This window comes from Felis catus, chromosome C2, assembly GCF_018350175.1.
Source record: "Felis catus isolate Fca126 chromosome C2, F.catus_Fca126_mat1.0, whole genome shotgun sequence".
Lineage (NCBI taxonomy): Eukaryota > Metazoa > Chordata > Mammalia > Carnivora > Felidae > Felis > Felis catus.
In genome coordinates, this window is record NC_058376.1 from 61,155,254 (window position 1) to 61,175,331 (window position 20,078).

General features: G+C 34.4%; 1 protein-coding gene across 40 annotated transcripts in view; it reads right to left on the reverse strand.

Moving 5' to 3' along the window:
• Positions 1–20,078, reverse strand: part of ZBTB20 (zinc finger and BTB domain containing 20) — a 789,483-nt gene that overhangs the window by 578,250 nt on the left and 191,155 nt on the right. For 37 of the 40 annotated variants that reach the window (XM_045036368.1, XM_045036369.1, XM_045036357.1 and 34 more), the window contains one exon: positions 4,433–4,478. The gene's annotated coding sequence lies outside the window, so the exon portion shown is untranslated. Of the gene's footprint in view, positions 1–4,432; positions 4,479–19,498; positions 19,530–20,078 lie in introns of all 40 variants that reach the window. The other 3 variants (XM_045036367.1, XM_045036365.1, XM_045036376.1) reach the window with 1 other exon arrangement.

The window sequence follows — 20,078 nt, forward strand, 5'->3', positions numbered from 1 at the left end:
ATGGGATTATCCTCATCCTAAATTTTTCTTTAAACAGCCCCAGTCTTCTACAGACATGTAGCATGTATAGTTAGAAATGGTGAGTCTAACCATGGTGAACTGAGATACTCAACCACCATCACTGAAGATTTAACTTTGCCAGAATTAATTTTCTTGATGAGTGAATCCTACGCTTCCTCCCAATTCCTATACAGCACATCATAACAACTTTTATATTTTAACAAGAGGAGAAAGAAGAAAATTAATATGTAGGGAATACTGGGAATACTAGTGAATGTTGCACACTAAATAAAGCATTTTGTATACCTAATCTACTTTAATCCTCGCATCTATCATTGAAAAGGTAGATATTCTTATCACCATATTTTAGACAAAAAATGAGGTTTAGTAAGGTCAGGTAACCCTCCTCAGGTCCCACAGCTACTGAGGTTTTGGACTAGGATTTCAATGCAGGCTATTTGGACTCCAAAGCTCCTAAATTCAAATTCAGGCAAGAGATTTAGAATCCAGATATCCTGAAAGGTATTTGCAATCCAGGGACTCCTTTAAAGCATCTGAAGTCACAAAGATAGTAAATGTCTTGCTAAACTTGACTCAATTTATCCTCTTTAAGAAGATATCAATTATTCACAAACACAAACTGAGAAGCTTTAATAAGCTTAGATAAAATTAACACCATTATAAAAATACCTGTAGGTCTTTTAGATTCAGCACTATGATAGTTTTTCTTATGGTTAATATTCTTGCAACTTGACCTAGTCCATTTACTTCCTGGAGATAAACAATCAGCTCTCAAATCACTAGTAAGAAGATATTCCACATGAGGTATCTCACACTAGACCAAAAATCAAGAGTCAAATTTACATCTCTCACCTACTGGGCTGTATAACACTGACAAGTACATGAATTTTTTCTGAGCTTCCTTCCTCACCATGAATATAATGAAGATGTTTGACAGATGACCATTAAGGTCCCTTCAAGTTCTAACACTGTATGACATTTAGAATCTCTTCTTAGGTATAAGAAGCAGAGGTAAAATTGGATAAAACCTCTAAAACAATCTATGTGACAATGACCAGGCCAGGATCTCTGCTTTCAGGCAATTAGATGTCTTTCTTCAGTATCTAAGTTATAGTAGTGGTGGTAGTGATAGAAATAATAGTAGTATAGTTAAGATTTATTGGGCATTTGCTATGTGCAAATCATCAAACTAAGAATTTTACATGTATTGTCTGATATCTAACTTGACACAACACTATATGAGGTAGACACTATTATTTTTCCAATTTTCCAAAGAAGTCACAAAGGAACAGAAATATTAGATATGTTGACTGGGTCCATACTCATGATAAGTGATGAAACCTAAAAGAGTTCTAAACATATCTTTGCTTCCTGTACTAGTCTGTATGCTCTCTGAGGACAAGAACTTTGCTTTATTCATTTAGCTTAGCACTGCGTCTGACAAATAGTAGGCATCCATTTACTGTGTAGAATAAAAAGAAGAAAGAAAATGAGTAAGGGAGGGTGGAAGGGAAGGAAGGTGAAAAAGAAATTATATTTAGACATTCTTAATAAATGTTGACTTTCTTCCTTTATTTCTTTAACTCTAACATCACAGAAAAATCTGTAATTATGCCCAGGAATCCTGACGCTTGGTGATTTCTCCTTCCTGGGGATTCCATACTATAATTTCTGGTACAAGTCAGTGAAACAGCTACCATTATCTGGTTTAGTAATCTAGCTAATCAATGTTCTTACCTCATCTCTTAATTTCTAATGTTGAGACTAAAAGAAGAATATAGTTTATTCTACCACACTAAGCTTCAAGGAAAAAAAAAAAAGAATGTCCTTGATACTGGCCTCTCACCAACTGATGTAAACTAAGGTGAAAGAAAAACTGTTCCCAGAGGAAAGGTACTTCCAAGCCTAACAGTACCTATGAATAACATTAATTAGTGGTACCAAAAATTGAGGAACATAAAAAAAGAAAAATGTTTTGATGCACTAGAAGGACATTGGCTCTTACTGCACCCTCTGCCATTGTTACGTGACTGCCAAATGCCACACAAAATGGATCTCGAGAAGGGCTTATCCAAGCAGGTCTTAACCACCCCATTTTGACTGTACCTCTACTTGGCTTTATCTCTACTTATTTACAGTTAGAATTTAGTGAATAGCAGAAACCATAATTATAAACATGTATACAGTAAACATAGGACCCATTACTTAATGTTTAGCAAAAACAGTTACAGATTTTTAATATAATCTGATCTTATCTGACCTGAAGAAAGTTAACATACATTTTACTTTTGTGTTTTCAGTGAGGTAGAGATTGGGAATGAGGGAGACGGTGATGAAAGAGAGACAGAAACACAGAGAGAAAGAGAGAGAGAGAGAGAGAGAGAGAGAGAGAGAGAGAGAGAGATGAAGAGAAAGTGATTATTCAGGGAACCTATGGCATTGATCATACAACGCGGAAGATTTGTTTATTCCTATGCTGCAAAGTATTTCTAAAGTTACAGTAACTTAGTCATTGAATGCCTCAGCATTGTGCAAAAAAACAGGTATAATATACTTTTCTCATACTCAGCAAAAATATATTGCAAATCGTGTTATGTAAATTCTTAATTATAATGAGGATCAATTCTTACATATTCATTTCTCATTTTAAGGACAGAATTTATCAGTAGTCTCATCTCTGTCTAATCAGCAATATGAGAACTAGAAGTCCAGAGACCCATTCAGAATATATAAGAAGTAACAAATTTCTAAGACTCTCTATTCCTCTGTTTCTAATACAACTCCAGACATGTTTTATTCATATATACCCTCATTTCTTAATGACCACCTACTATGTATAAAACATTGTATTATAAGTTGATGATTAAAAAAAAAACTTAGATGGATCAATAAAAAGAAAAGATATACAAGTTCTAAGATTTTGTTACTAAATACTAATGGAAACTCCTTAGGCTTTTTTAAAATATAGTACTCTTAAGGAGAATAATGCAAATTATTTGAGTAAGTTTTCAATATCAGGAATTTGGGACTACCAAATAAATTATTTACTTAAGGACGTTTTTTATATTAAGTTGCCACTTTTTATTTTGCATTTAAAGAGCTTCACCTAATTAGTGTAAGACGCAGTTTCTCATAGCTTTTCTACACTAAAAATTTAGATATTTATCAGAAAATAGAGCTATTGACATCTAAAACATCAACACTTGGGAAAAAATACCAGGTGACAATGATTTGATGAAAGTAAATATTAATATTCCAGCCTTAAAATCCTCACCTGGATTTTAGCCCCTTTTCTGGGACTACCACAAAGTAAGTTTTACTTTTTTTTTCCTCTTTCACTTCCACCCAACTGCAACAGACACATGCACAAATCAAGAAATCATCTTACAATATACCCTTAAATTTTCTGAATATGCCCCATGTGTCCACTAATAGCCAAATGCTTTCAAATCTGTTCAGCTAAATGGATCAATAACTACATCCAGCCTCATATAGTGGGGTTGCCAACATGGTGAAACTGAGCCAAACACAAAATGTCTCTACCAGGACCAAAATCATTATCCACCCAGTAATCTAGAGAGATCGACTTTCCCAGGTATCCCTTAGAGAAGTTAACATACACATTATCTAGGGCAGTCAACAGCTAGTTAAAAAAAAAAAATGAGACTCAGAACGAAGGATTTGGAGAAAATAATGAGTTTTATAATAAACCAATGTAATAGTTCAAGGTCTATATCAAGTAGGAATCCTTCACACTCAGAGTACACAAAATACGTAACAGCACGAGCAAACTGCTAACAAGCTTCTCTGTGCACTCACTCATATGACACAGCTGCAAGAAACAATTGAGCAGGTGCAACCAAGCTTTTGAGAATTCCTGCCTGTTGCCCAGGAACCACAACACTGCACAGTTGAGATTTTAAACAGGTGCAAACATTTTTTTTCCATTCCTGTAGTGCTTGAGACAGTGCAGCAGACAGTACATCTGCAACCACTCCTTACCTAAAACAACCACCACAGAAAATAAACTCACAGCAACAAAAAAAGTTTGAAAATAAAACAATAATGTCAAAAACAGTGGTTTTGCAATAGTCTCTGACCCCATATCAGCAGTCGCTTTAATAGAACAGTTCCATAAAATACTCTCTAATCTCTTCACCAGATGAATGCTTTGTAATTAAAATTATTCTGCCTCATCAAATCTTAGAAATGTTTATTTGATTCTTACAATAGAGTGAAATGCAAGGTATGTATAAAATGCACTCCCCTTTGAAGCTGTCAATATTAATAAGTACTCAAAAATTAACATTTTCACATTATGAAATCTGTAAGCAATTTTAAAATACAAAATTGTAATAACTTGCAAGTTCATACGTAGATTTACATAACTATTGGTAATTCATATACATACCTGTGCAGCTATGGGGCACAGACAGACGTGCAATCTACCAGGCACTCTGAAATGCAAAAGAAGTATATCATATAAGTAAAAATTAATTTTCTAAGTGGAGCCAGTATTTATGCTGAGGCAGTCTCTGCAGAGAAGTAGAAATGACTGCTGTCCTTAAAGAGGTGGGTAATTTTATATCTATATTTTCCCCAGATGATATTTCAGATCACCCCAAATTTATATGTGTGAATAAACACACACAAAGAGTCCCTTAGCAGTGTTATCAAAAACAAGTACCAGCAAGGGACTAAGACGCATCATGGCCCCTGAAACAAAATGCTTTCACTAGAGAACAAGGTAAACACTTAAAAATGATTTTTTTTTATTCTTTCAACACCATTGCTTTCCTAAAACAAATATGACGCTACTCTCTAAAAATGAAACCACTCAGATTCATCTGCACTAAGTTTGGATTGAACACTTGTGAGGAAGAAAGGTGCTTTTCATAGGGCAGTCCACAAACAGGCATAAATAAATAAATAAAAGTAAGCCTTGAATGTTCATTAACTTCAGGTTATAACAGCAATAGAAATGAGTGTTGTTTACCTACAAGAGAGAACACTAAAGTCACACCAGATAGAATGCCCCAACCCAACACACTTTAAGAAAATTGCCAGTGATGTGGTATCAATACAGAAGGTAACGGAAATTCTTCCGGCTCAAAGTATGCAGAGTTTACAACTAGACCTGAAACATATTTGTTTGTAGGTGGAAACTGTATTGCAACACGTAACCTCTGAGCTACTGTGACCCTTGAAAATATTTCAGAATTCTTTCTGAAAGCAAACTGAAGTGTTTAATTTATATACTTCTGAACATAGTGAATGAAGGTAACATATTCAAGTCAGTAGGTCTACTCAGTTAACCCTTGCTGAAAAGCGTGTAGAGGAAATAATCCATTTGGATGGTGACTCAATGAAACACCATCTTCATACACTTCTGATGGGAGTGTTAATTGCTATACATTCTCTGGAAAACGATTAGGTAATGTGTATCAAAATTTTTACTCAGTCATTTTTAGTACTAGGAATCTATCTTACATAACTGGAAACCATAAACCTAAAAAAGAAAATTTGTATGATTAGCAAAAAACTAAAAGCAAACTAAATGTCCAACAGTGGAAAAATAATTAAAGCATGCACATCCATGTAAAGGAATATTTTGCAACACTCCAAAAGGTAACTTGTGGTACTATAATATTATATAAGCATATAGGGTACCAGTTGCATAGACATACTGCAATTGTGTAGATGAGTACAAAAACAGAAAGAACACACAAAAATATTGAGTGATTATATCTGGATGATAAGACTATGGATAATTTTAATTTTTGCTTTTTTAGTTTTGTATATAGTAAAACTATACAGTAAACATTAGTTTTATAATAGGAAAAAATATTAGTTGGTAGGGTAGGAATAAAAGAAAAAAGTTACAGACTGCCATATGGAAATCATAAATCTAACCTTCATAAGTGAAGTAAATTAATTCAGTCACACATAAAATCCACAAAGTATACCCACAGTGAGAAACTCATTCACTGCTTCCTCAGAGGGGTACGGCCAGGGTCTCTTTCATCCCACTGCTTTAGAATCTACACCAGTAATTCAATAACACATTTTTAATCATCTTAGTTAAACTTCTTTAATTATGCAGAGTGAAATGATGGCAAGAACAATTTAGGACTGCAAATCTGTTCAACCTATTACAGACTAATTTATTCACTAAGTCAACAATATTTAGTGAGCATCTAGTACACGCAAGGGTTGTATTTGGCATTATGATATGCTAACAGATAAAACAGAACATATCTTACCCTCATAGAGCTAACTATGTAACAGCGCTAACAAATATGTTCACACACCTCCCTATTAATTTTGCTGTCAATCCAACACTGTTCTTAAATAATAAAGTCTTAAAAACAAAAAACCAAAATAAAAAATAGGTACATATAGCTCATATAACACAATACAGTTTAAGGTATTTAAACATCTGTATTTAAACAGATATGGTACATTTTATTTTTTATTTTTTAAATGCTTATTTTTGAGAGAGAGAGAGAGAGAGAGAGAGAGAGAGAGAGAGAGAATGAGTAGGGGAGGGGCAGAGAGAGGGAGACAGAAGATCTGGGGCAGACTCCGTGCTGACAGCAGACAGCTCAGCGTGAGGCTTGAACTCGCAAACCTGTGAGATTAAACTGAAGTCGGATACTTAACCAACTGAGCCACCAAGGCGCCCCAGATATGGTACATTTTAAAACAAGAAAGCATATATCAGACATCTCCTTTCATATTAGTGCACAACAACTGATACTTAGGTAACATTCAAGAAAATGTCATGAGTACATGAGTGTGTATCACTTATAAAATACCCTAATAAATTAAGTGTTTAGTTTTGTTTCTTACATGATCTATTTTTTGTTAATACAGAATTATATAACAGGAGACCAGTTATGAAGGCATATTAACCCAACCTCAGATGCCAGATGTCTAACTAAGCTTGTCTCAGATTACGTAAGGCCACACAAAACATATGCACAATTATTAACAGCTATAGTTATTTATTGGCAACTAAAGTAAATAAGTGGTTACTTGCTAACCTTGCCAAATGTACTGTTACAATACTACCAGGGAAAGGAAAGGAGATAGGAGTGGACAGACTAAATGCTGAGGGGATCTCTAACAGCAGAAGGTGGTGATGGAGGTGGGTAAGACCATTTTTGTTGTGCAGATAAAGTGATGCAGCAGAGTTTCTCTTAATAGCAGCTCAGCTTCCTTTTGGCCTGTAAGCATAATGTAACCATCATGTGCCCTTCTGAAGCGAGTGACACACGATGGTTTTGAGGTTCGGTCAATGGGGTCAGCCTGTGTGAAGTGGTGCCAAGAATGGAGAGAAGCTACTCATATGACCAATTATCTGTAGTTCTGTCCAGAGTTCTGGACAGCATGAGAGTTATATGAGGTAGCACGGTGGTTACGAGATTAGCTTTTGCCATCAGACAAACCTGCAATTGAATTCCAGCTCCCGCTCTTCAACTGTGTGGTGTTGAGCAAGTGACATTTTCCCTGTCTGTCAAATGAAGATCACGTTTCCTACCCTATAGGATTGTTTGTGCGTATTACATGTTAAAGGCATGTAATGGAACCAGCACAGTTCCTGCTATAAAGTGAGCATTGCTGAAGGGAGGCTATTAGTTTGGCCCTAGTTGTGTGAGAAAAAGAGAGGATGTCTGTCCCTTTAAGTTAAAGTGGTAAACTAAACAGCAAGTAAGGAGATAGAAAGAAAGCTTACTCAAGATATCACTCTATCTTCCACAGCTCATCCAGGAGCCAGTATGGATGTTCGCAGAGTATCTCTGAATCAGGAAAACACTGTAACAATAGTAATAGCCACAGTACCCAGCCCTAACCAGCTTTTTAAACCACCATTCCTATTACTGAAGAGGAAGGCAGTAGGATCTCAGTAATATATGCCCATTTTTCTGAGTGAAAATGAAAGTTTATTTTCCATACTTAACTGAAACAATCCAGGAAATAGAAAATAAGGATGACATGAATGTAATTATTCAACTGGAATTAGGCCAAGGTGTTGTGGGCCCTTAACAATAACATGTGGCAGAATCACCTTTTCATGTTTTCTAAAGAGACCCTGCAAATGACCTGAGCTCACATAGAATACAAAGTTTGCAAATACAATGAAAAATATTATAGTCAGTTTTTCTCTCATGGTTTGGAATACGTGAGTGTATAATGATGTTGTTATGACAGTCCTGAGTTCTGTTTTGATTTGGAGGACAGCACAGATCTAGAACTGTTAAATGGTATCTTGAGAGTCCCTAGAATAGTTTGGGTCACATGAGGGTGAAGTTGCTATCAGCACCATTCCAGATGGAGATATACTATAGAGGATTTGTGTTAAGTTCTTTTTACTTGCAGGCTGGCACAGCTGTATTCCCCAGTGGGGACTGAATAAGTCCAATTCCATGCTGTGAAGTGCAGGAAAGTTTATCTTCCCTCTATACTGGTTAGGCCTGACTAGACATGGAAGAGGGGGGTAATCGGTGGTGCCTCCTGGGCCATTAATAAATTGAATAGCTAATTCATTTAAGGCACTGAAAAGGGCCTCAGCAGGGTCTGCAGGGGACAGTGGCTCCATAAAAGAACTCTGAACCTAAATTAGACTGCAGACCATTTCCCCAATGACCTAGTGAACATCCTTAGGAACATCTTAAGTGCTTTACATTTTAAGTTTGACCTATTTTGAGAAATGACATTATGTGATCCAAAATATTTTTATTTTATTTCATATGTGTTTACTTTTGGACCCACTACCGAGCTGAGCTTGGTGCTCTATCATTGTTACATTGTTATTATAAAATGTTGAATTTAATCATCAATAGAGGCAATTTAATTTTTAAAATCAAGGTGCCCCAATTTCTGTGGTTTTATCTGAACAGAAAGCCTATGAAGAATAAGAGGAATTATAATTTTAAAAGTAGACTCAAAAAACTAGTTAATTATGCTTATTTTTATAAATTACTAAGCTAGATTTAGCCCTTCACACATAAAAAAATCTATCTTCCTATCAGAAAGAGGAAGTATGAGAAGCAACAGTTATCTATTTATCTATTCTGTGAAATGGAAATAGATAAAGGGTAATAAGGAAGGAAAAGGGAACCATACAATAAACACCCATTAACCCAAGAGCACAGCAGGTCTGTCTAGACCTCAGGTCAGACCAGCTATAATGAAGCCACTACCTGTATGAAAACCTAAGCTTATTAAAAAAAAAAAAAAAAAGTGAGGTTTGACTTTTCTAGTATTAATGGCTACCACTTAAAATGAAACAATATCAAATGTTATGTATAAACATGATGAATTTGAACTCTCACATAGAAGCCTGATCTATAATATATTATAAATAACTCTATTCTGTAATCCACACTTCACAGTTTATTAAGGAGAAAATAGTTTTATTAAACAGATGATATCTTAAAATTTAAATTCTTTAAATCAAAGTTTAAGAGCTAGTCAAGAAAATGCACAAAACTAGAATTTAGATAAAAATTGGGAATCATATCCTCAAATATAACTTGACATTATGATTACAGAAAGAACTTATTCTTGGACAATGTGAAAATTCTACTGACCTGCATGTACACATCCCTGGGGTATCAGTTTAGATATTTTCTTCCTCCAGAGTCTGAAGCCCTGTCCTTAATCTTGTCATAATAATCATAAGACTGCATTGTAATTGCCTTTAATATAAGACATGGGAACAGGGGTTTTGTCTCATTCATTGTTACATCTCTAGTCCTTAGTACAATACCTAAAAAATAGTAGGTATGGCTTAAATATTGGTTAAAGAAATACTGAACGAATTGGGTTACCATCTGTTCCCGATGATTAAGAAAATTTACACTGCATAAAAAAAATTAAGGAATTACATTCCTAAACAAATTCTTTTTCAACTTTTAAAGGACTAACCTTCCAAACCTGTTTTTACTTTCCCCTCCTACTTTTCCTCTTATTCTGTAGAAAACTAAATGATGACAATCCTAGTCTCAAATATTCACAACAGATTAGAAAGCCTGGTTGGTGTGGCCCCAGGGTAGGCAGGGGAGAATGCTCCAAATCCCTCTTGTCCACAGACACATTGAGTCATAGTGCCCTGGAAGATTTCCGCAGTCCCTGACCAACTGCGTGCTTCTATTCTCTCTGAGAGGCCACCTCCAACTATTGTTTCTGAGACAGATCCTGCCATTATTTTATTCTTTTGTAGCATTTATGACAGTTTGGATTATTCATGTGGTCATGGGTTTATGTGTTTATTCTCTCTTTCCCCAACTAGGTTGTACACTCCATAGAGGTCACATTATTTAGTTTGGCATTCCATATCCAGGGTCTAGTTTTGTGCCTGACACACACAAAAACACTCAATTACTATTAGTCAGATGTATAAATATGAGGCTTGGAGCAGCAGGTTTCAATCAAAAGAGACTGTGAAATCTGGTAGGTAACAGCTACCCCTACCATTGTTTTTTCTACATTCCAACTCTGTCTACCACTTGGAAACCTCAGTGCTATAAGAATGCTTTAATTATAAATTCCATTCAATCAACAGCAAGTCAGGAAAACTTCAGAAGCAATTCTAGGTAGGCTGAAGGTGGAATATCTAGGAGAAGGAATGGAATTATAATGAGAACAGCAACCACTTCCAATTAAAAGTTTGGGTTTGAATTCCAGCTTCCTAAGTGTGTATCCTAGGGGAACTTACATAATCTTCCTAATACTGTTTTATCTTATTTAGAATGGGGGGATTTTATCTAAAACACAGAGTTTTTAATGGCAATTGAATGAGATTATATATATGAAAGCAGCTGGTAGTATAATTTATGGCATTTAGGAAAAGGGGCTGGCTACAAATTAGTTCCTTTGCATTGGCCAGCCAGTCTGCAGCAAGACAGAGAGATGATTTGACTAAAAGCCCAGGAACAGACATTTTGGATAGAGAAAAATGGAAGAAACAAGAGCTCAAAGGCAGAATAAAAGCAAGTAGGTGCTAAGGACTATAACTAAAAAAAGCATAAGACAGACTAGTAGGACTATAACAACAGAAATGGAAAGAGATTTTAACATGATAGAAAAATTGCCAAGAAATCTATTAGCTTTTCACTTACGTGATACAGCATTCCCCACATATAAATAAAATAATTGCCACTCTTATAGTTAGGAGAAAAATCAACTGAAATGTACATTAAACACATATTAGAGGTTTAACATTCTTCACATGATTTCATGTGCTGGAAACTCAGCCCGTGTAAATATAGCCACGAACTTTATTATTTACTATGATAAAGTAACAGCATATCCTCCTGTATGTACTACCTGCAGAGGTATAAAAGGCAAATGTGTACTTGCTCTTTAGGTACAATTACAAGGCAGCACAATGTAGAAGTAGGACCTTTCTTTGCATTCTGTGCTTATCAGACAGTGGCTACCATCACTGAAAAAGAAACAGTATCATGAGAACTTCATTAGAAATTCTTTTTTCCACTCTTAGGTGCTTTCATTTTTCTCACTGCTCTAGTCAAACTTATGTCAGCTCCCTTGTTAAAACTGTTTTCTAAATCAGTGTCTTTCTCATCCGTGTGTGTGTGTGTGTGTATTCTTTGAACTGTTCTTACACAAATCAAAAAAGAGAATAAGAGGTCTTAGATGCACTGCATACCAAAAGTAACCACCATGGCTCCATACTTGCACCTCAAGGAATGCTGACCTGGTATCAAAAAGTTTACCAAAAGAGTCCTTTTGAGTTTATAGCATTTGCCCACCTGTGGTGATAAAATGTTTTCTAAAGTCTATGTTCTCTTCAAGACTGTCATCTTCATGAGGGCTGAAATCGTGTCTATTTTTCTATCTTTCATAGCATCACGACTTCGTTCAGGGATAGGCACCCAATATACAGCCACTGAATATTTCATTCACTTATTAAACAAAAATTTATTGAGTATTTACTATGTACCAGTCATTTCTCTCGACAGCAAAGATACAGGAATGAATAGATGAAAACTTCTGGTCTCATGGAGATTACATTTTTGTGTGGCAAGTGGCAATAAGCAAGAAAAAAAAACTAAAATATATACAATAATAGACAATCATCCATATTAAGGAATTAAAATAAAGCTAGGAAGAGGAAAATAAATGTTGGGATGGAGGAATTGGGGGGTAAAATTTTAGAAAGGGTAATGGGTGATGATATCATTGAAAGATCACATTCAGGTAAAGACCTGAAATAAATCAGGGAATGAGTTAGGAAGATATACTTAGAGAACAGGTATTCAAGCCAAAGAAATAGAAGTCGAAAGGCCTTCTAGGAGGAATATGCTCTTCTGTTTCCTATAAAATGTCAGGCTAGATTCATAGAGGAATGTTCCTTTTATATCACAGAGGTGCTACATTTAAAAGAGAAAACACACAAATACAAACAGAGTCTTTTAAATGTTTGATCTCACAAGAAAGAAATTAAAATTCCAAAAAGATAGAAACAAAAAGGAATATAAAGGACAGGGCATTTGGCATATTACTATGATGCTGCCACAACACTCAAGGGTTTTATGCAATTCAGTAATTGCATATTCAGTCAGAGACACAAAGCAAGTTTATGATAACTGCAATCATAGAGAATGGCAACCAAGTAATATACCTGGACTACCTAGAAGAAGCAAATCTACTCTGCTAGAACAACTTCAACAAAGCATACTGCAATGAAAAAGAACTCACATAGCAAAAATATCAAACACATGAAGAAAGGTTTTCCCATAAATAAGTCAGAAGATACAAAAGTGCTTTATATTAATTATGATCATTAAGTTAGAAAATGAACAGAGCACAGTCTTAAGAACAGAAGTAACAACAGTAATCTCAGATTTAGTGGGGCAAAATGTTTAAAATGCTAAGAAATTTAAAAAGAAAAGGGTGAAACTAAGGAGGAAAACCTAAATAGGTAGATTTGATTAAAAAATAAAGAGATTCTGGGTGGCTCAGTTGGTTGAGTGTCCGACTTTGGCTCAGGTCATGATTTCATGGTTCATGAGTTTGAGCCCCATGTCGGGCTCTGTGCTGAGAGCCTAGAGCCTGCTTAGGATTCTGTGCCTCCCTATTTCTCTGCCCCTCCCCTGCTCATGCACATGTGCTTGCTCTCTCTCTCTCTCTCTCTCTCTCTCTCTCTCTGAAAAATGAGTAAAAATTTAAAAATTTTTTTAAATAAAGAGATTCATAGAATTGAATTTTTTATTAAAATTAAGGTCTGAAATGAGGCTATACATCACATTAGACGCAGCGAAAGGAAGAATTACTGAACTGAAAGATAATTCCAAGGAATTTACTCAGAATAAAAGGGTGAAAAACATAAAAAGACATTAAGGAATATAAGAGACAGAATAAAAAGATCTAATATATGTCTAAAAAGTATTTGAGAATGAGGGTAGCCTGAATTTTAAAAAGTCCTACTAAATGCTGTTTATGTGAGACTTAGCTAATACATAACAAGAGAGAATGTTTGACACTACAAGAAAGGTAAAAACTGAGGTAGGCATATTAAGCCTTAATAAACCAGATTCTAGGTAAAAGCATTATTAAAAAATAAAGATAGTCATTAAATAATGAAAATGAAACAGTTCATAACAAGACATAGTAAATTGTTTAAGCATCTAACAGCACAGATGTAAAATATATAAAACACAAACAGCAAAATTCTTAATCATAGTACAAAATTTGGTCATATTTCTATCATTAATTCTAAGAGAAAGCAGGCAAAAAAAAGTAATGATAATTTAATAAGGCAGATCTAATTATAAATATAAAACACTACACCTAAGAATTATAAGACACACATAACTTCAAAGCACGCATAAAAAATGTGCAATAATTGACCTTATGTCAAGCCACAAAGTAAGTCCTAACACATACTAAATAATTAAAATCATTAATTATCTCCTCTAAGCACAGTTAAATTTATAGTCTTGCCCCCTAAATACCTGGAATAACTGGAATTTTTCTTAAATTAAAGCTTCATAAAAATCATGGGTCAAAGACTAATGAAAATTCAAAAATTACAGAAAAAAAATAGAACTTAATGAAAATGAATAAAACAACAAAACTCACAGGATGCAGCTTAAGAAAAATGTATAGCTATAGATTTTTATGTTTAAAAAAACTAAAATCATCAAGTTAGAAAAGGTAGAATAAAGTAAAACCAAAAATGTAAGAGCAGAAAAATTACAAAATAGTATCAGAAATAAGTGAAATAAAAAAACATACAGATAGTCAACAAAATAAAATTTGGTTCTTTGAAAAGATTAATAAAATTTTGGGAAGTTTTATTAAAAAGAGAAGGTACAAATAAACAGCATTAAAAAGGAAAAAAAAAAGAACAAATCTGTTTAGAGATTTAAAACGATTACTGAATACCATGAACAACTTTATGCTATTATTTAAGCTAAATATTCAAGCTATTTTAGAACTTCCATGAAAAGACAATTTTATTGAAAAATTTTAACTTGCTTGAGAGGAGTCAGAAAACCTAAACAGACTATTGTAAATAAAAATATTACATAGGGAGTTAGAAACCTACACACACACACACACACACACACACACACACACACACACTCATGGCCCAAATACATTTAAAGACTTTAGTAAACCTCCAAATCCAGTTACGGTCTCTATTATAAAAACTACCAGCAAAAACAGGAAAGTATGTCAACTTACTGTATAAGACTATTAACAATCACTAGATAAAGGTGTTATGAGAAAGGAAAATTATTTGCAATAATGAAAATTAAGAGAGACAACCAAGCAAAGAACACTCAGGAAAAAGATTAGAACAGCTATCATTTATATAGCCCCTATCAGGTGCTTTTTCAAGAGTTTGTGTGTGTGTATATACATACATATATATATATATACATATATATATATATATATATATATATAGTATGTATATATATATGTGTGTATGTATATATGTAGTATGTATATATATATGTGTGTGTGTATATATATATATATATAATGTATGTATATATGTGTGTGTGTGTGTGTGTATATATATGTATATATATATATGTATATATATATATAATTTAATCTATAATTCAGCCATGTGAAGGAGTTTTATTTTCATCTTTATCACTATTTTATAAAAGAAGAAAATGAGGCTCAAGTGATGCTCTTTTCTTTGAGACAAGAAACTACCTCAAGGTCAAAGATCTAGCTAATAAATAGCAGAGCTTAGTTTTAGCAGACTAAAGCCTATTACTTAAACACTACCTTCTACTGTTTCCTCATCTTTCTAAAAGTAAATTTAAAAAAAAAACAAAACTAAATCTGATTTTGAATGCAATATAATTTTGGCTTTCAGCAGCTTTATTATGATACTCTTAGACATTGTTTTCTTAAATGTATTGTGTTTTGAGTTCACTAAACCTTGAAAATCTATATATGTCTCTTGCAAAATTTGGGAAGTTTTGACCTTTATTCTTAAAAAATTACAATATTTTTTCTGCCCTATTCTTATTCTTTAATTACCTATATGCTAGATCTTTTTTTTTTTTTTTTTTTTTTTTTGCTAGATCTTTTAAAATGTCCTTCAGGCTTCTGAGGTCCTACTTATTTTTTTCCATTCTTTCTCTCACTCCTTTCTAGATAGGATGCTTTTTATTGAACTATCTTCAAGTTCATCAACTTCTTCTGTCACTTCTATTAATGCTTAAGCCTATTAATAATTTATTTCAGATAATGTATTTTTCTGTTCTAAATTTTCCATTTGGTTATATGTTTATATATATTATATTTATGTAATATATATGCATTTCTCTTTGAGATTTCCTATCTTTTTATTCATTTCAACAGTATTCTCTTTCACCTCACTGAGCACAGGTAAAATAGCTACTTTTTTTTAAGTTTATTTATTTATTTTGAGAGAGAGAGAGTGTGTGTGAGCAGGGAAGGGGCAGAGAGAGAGGGAAAGAGAATTTCAAGCAGGCTCTGCACTGTCAGCATGAAGCCTGACACAGGGCTTGAACTCAGGAACCAGAGTTCATGATCTGAGCCGAAACCAAGAGCCGGCCGCTTAAGTAACTGAGTCACCAAGGTGCCATTGGAATAGCTACTTTAATTTTCTTGCCTGATAATTCCAACATTTGGGTCCTTTCAGGATTGTTATCCATTGATTTTCCCTTAGAGTTTTTGTTTTTTGTTTTGTTTTGTTCATATTTGACTCATTAGGGTTTTATCTTGGACATTTTCAATGTTTATTGTGGATACAGTGAATTCTGGTATATAGAGCCAAAGAGTAGTGATATTTTTGTTTTAACAGGCCATTAACTTGCTTTGTCTCAAACTGCAAACTCTGTCCTGTTCAGATCTCAGTTGATTGCTTTCAGGATGTCATATACATATGTTTTTCAGGAGTCAGCCATAGTTAGGCAGGGTTTATATACAGAATTTGAGATTCTCCCATCTCTATCTCTTTCCTTTCCTGAATTGCCCCTTATTCTCTGGCATCTGTACCCATTTCCAGGATTCCTCCAATCAGAAAGCAGTGGGTTTTCTTTTGGAGTTCAGTTGCCCTGTTGCCACCAGAGCTATAGTTACCCTCAGGAAAAGCCACAAAAATGTGAAACCACCCCACCCCATTCCAGTTGCTTAATCCAAGTTTCACTCTCCTCAAAAATCTTCCTATTATTGTTCATTCTCCATAACCTTCGATCATTGTATTGTTTTTTGTTTTATTTTTCTTTTGTTTTTTGCTTTTGTTCAGAGTTTTGTTCAGTTGTTATTTGCAGGTGGGGTGTTGGTTAGAAGTTTCTTTCTTTATACCAGAAGCAAAACTCATATATTATTATTAATTGGGGGAACAGAAAGCTCTTAAAAAGTATCAAGAAGTATAGATAAAAATTGTAGTAAATGGGCTAGTAATATGTCACTTGCTTCTGGAAGAGGCCTGAATACCTGAAGAAAAGGGGCAATAAAGTGGGTAATAAATTTAAAAAAATATGTGCCACCAAATGAGTAAGAATAAAAGTGAAATTCATATACATCAAATCCTCAAAAGTTTTGGAAATGGGAAAAAATGTCAGTCATATGTTCCAAGACCAACATTTTTCATCAAATCTCAGAACCAAAGTAAGGAAAACAAATAGATAAAAGAACTTCTGTTCAAAAGGGTTTTTTTTTTTTGTCAAGATTTACATTAACCCACAACATATCTTAAAGTTTGAAAAACTGTCTCAAGAACTGACAATGATTAAGTTCCCAACTAAATTATATTTTCTAAATTAGAAACAAGCACCTACTCAAATGTAACTTTTTTTAAATGAAACTAAAGCACATTCACTTTATAGATGAAAATAGAGCCCATACATCTTTATCGTTACAAGATCTGTTTCCAGACTTGATACATTATAGGACATGATAATATCAGGCAATGAGAAAAAAAACCTCATTGAAAACTCAGCAAAAATCTAATTTCTGCAAGAGATCTAGCATTGGAAGTAATTTCACTATACTCCTTTCCCCTTTGGTATACCTCTGGATCTAACTGCATCAGGGTACAATGAAATATACCTTCAGCTATCAGAAGATATGGTTCCACCATCAAGCAGCCGAGGGATCTTGGACAAGTCCCTTCACCTATCAAGGCTTTAATTTGCTTATCTGAAATGTGAGGCCAGAACACATGGTTTCCACTCTCTAACTGCAGCATTCTATGACTATATACATAGTGTTATTTCTGGATTTTTCAATGGTATGGGCATTATTGTATGATTTCTGCATAACAGATCTGGCAAATTCCTCAGATCCCAGGCCTATGGAAAAGATTTAGGAAGAGATAGATTATCCTCATCACAAAGGAGAGTTAGGCAGGGCTTCCACATACAATTTCAAGTAAATCATCAACTGACATCTGAAGTTGCCTTGTCTCCAAAGATAAGAACTGTATTTACATCAGTACTTCAGGTGAGTGGGATAATTTCGTGAACGGTGTGTTAACATAATTTTAAATGTGAAGATTAAGCAATTGGACATTTATTATGAATTTCAAGGAAATGATGTTACAATATTGTTTAAGATTCTGAGAATTTTAGATGTATCTCCTTATAAAAACTGCTGAGCGCTACGTGTTATATGTAAGTGATGAATCACTGGGTTCTAGTCCTAAAACCAATAGCACACTGTATATTAACTAACTTGAATTTAAATAAATAAGTTAAAAAAAAAACACTGCTTAGAACCAAAAAGTGTTATAAGCAGTGCAATGTTCTTTAGAACTGCCTGAATTACATTCATTCAAATAACCTTAACAAATATGCATTAAACACCTGGTTGGTACAAGGTGCTATACTGTTCACTGTTCACACATACATATAAGAAAGAATTTTATGCCTGCCTTTAGGGAGTTTATAATTTATCAGAGGCAATGCATACTAGAAGGCATCCAGACATAAATAAGAATAGTGCATAGCAGGAAAAGGTAAATACAATGAAGGAGGAAAACAGAGAACCCTGTGCTTCAGGCTTTGCTCCCAGCAGAGAACTAAAAAGTGGGGATGAGGATCACACTGCAGGAGGTGGCCAACCAGATAGCCTGAAGGACACTCAGAGTTAGCTAGTGAAGCGGGAAATAGGGGGATTGCTAGAGGAGCCTGGAGAAACAGGCAGAGCTGTGGACCTAGAAGACCAGCAATTAGTTGAAGATCTGACAGGTGGCAACTTGGAAGATAAAATTCCTATATTCCTATCCTGAAAGGACCCAAGGATGATTCTGTGCAGCTGGGAGCTGAGAAAGGAGAGAAGTGAAGTAAGTTTTCTGTTATGGGAACAAGATTCTTCCAAGTTAAGGAAATATGAGCAAAACCATAGAAGAAGAAATTTTGAGTTTGTCAAGTTTTCCACCTCACGACCATGTCAATATAAGCAGAAATTATATGAACAAGTAACAGGTTTTTATCAGTTTACAAATTCTGGCAGGCTAAATTAAACCTGAAGACGAGGACAAAATTACCTTCAAGTTCCTGTTTACAACTTTCTATTCCCTAAAAGCCTATTTATATAGGTCATATGTGCAATTCAGTTGCATCCTTTCTAAATAATTCTATTTAAATGTGAAATGGTTGGACTCAAATATCACTGGTCTTCATTTTGTTTTGAAAGGACAGTAAGAACAAATTAATCTATAATCACACTAATGATAAGAATCAGAATTTTAACTCCTTCCTTTGAAATGAAGAGGCAAATACTTTAGCCAAGAGCTTGCAAGTTTAATTTACAATTCACAAAAATCTACAAACATAAATCAAGTGATGAGAATTTCCCTTATCCTTACTTGAATATCGCTGTAATATTTTGAAAATCAGTTTTAACAAAATGAATAAGAGCGCAACAGAGTTCAGATGAAGCTTATTTCTTGCCAATATCCATATGAATGCCAAATACCATCCAAGCAGATTGTGTGGCTACTTACTACAAATGAATCCTCTTGCTCTCCATTCAAACTAAAAAAAAAAAAAAAAATTCCTCAGATTGGGCACTTGCCACTAGTTAGAGTCCCCCTAGTCCCTGCTTCCTAGTGAACAAGATCTAAGAGAGACACAGTGACCTGTTGAGGCCACCTCGGTACCATATTGTAGATCACTCATGTTGTGCTTCTTCAGAAACAAGCTATGAATAGTAGAAAGAGAGGGTATGTCACACTTTGCCTGTGAATCTTGCTTTTTGGATGGAGGAAGGAAGAATGAAAAAAAGGAAACCAATATTTAGTTACGCTCTGTTTTGGGCTAGCCACTTAGCAAATGTTTTGCTATTTAATTATCACAATCAAAGGAGGTATTAATCCCATGTGATGTAAGAAAGGAGTGGAGTTCAAAAAACCAAGTTATTTTTGTGACATCATGTGTCATCCCAATTTGACTCTGAAGCACCTGTTCTTTCCCATACATCTTATTTTTGTTCATTATCCACTTTTAAAAGGTAGCATACTTCCTTAGGATCGCAGCTCTGGTTGGCAGGAGAGTCCCCTCAAGCTGTTTTCGGGCAACTTGTTC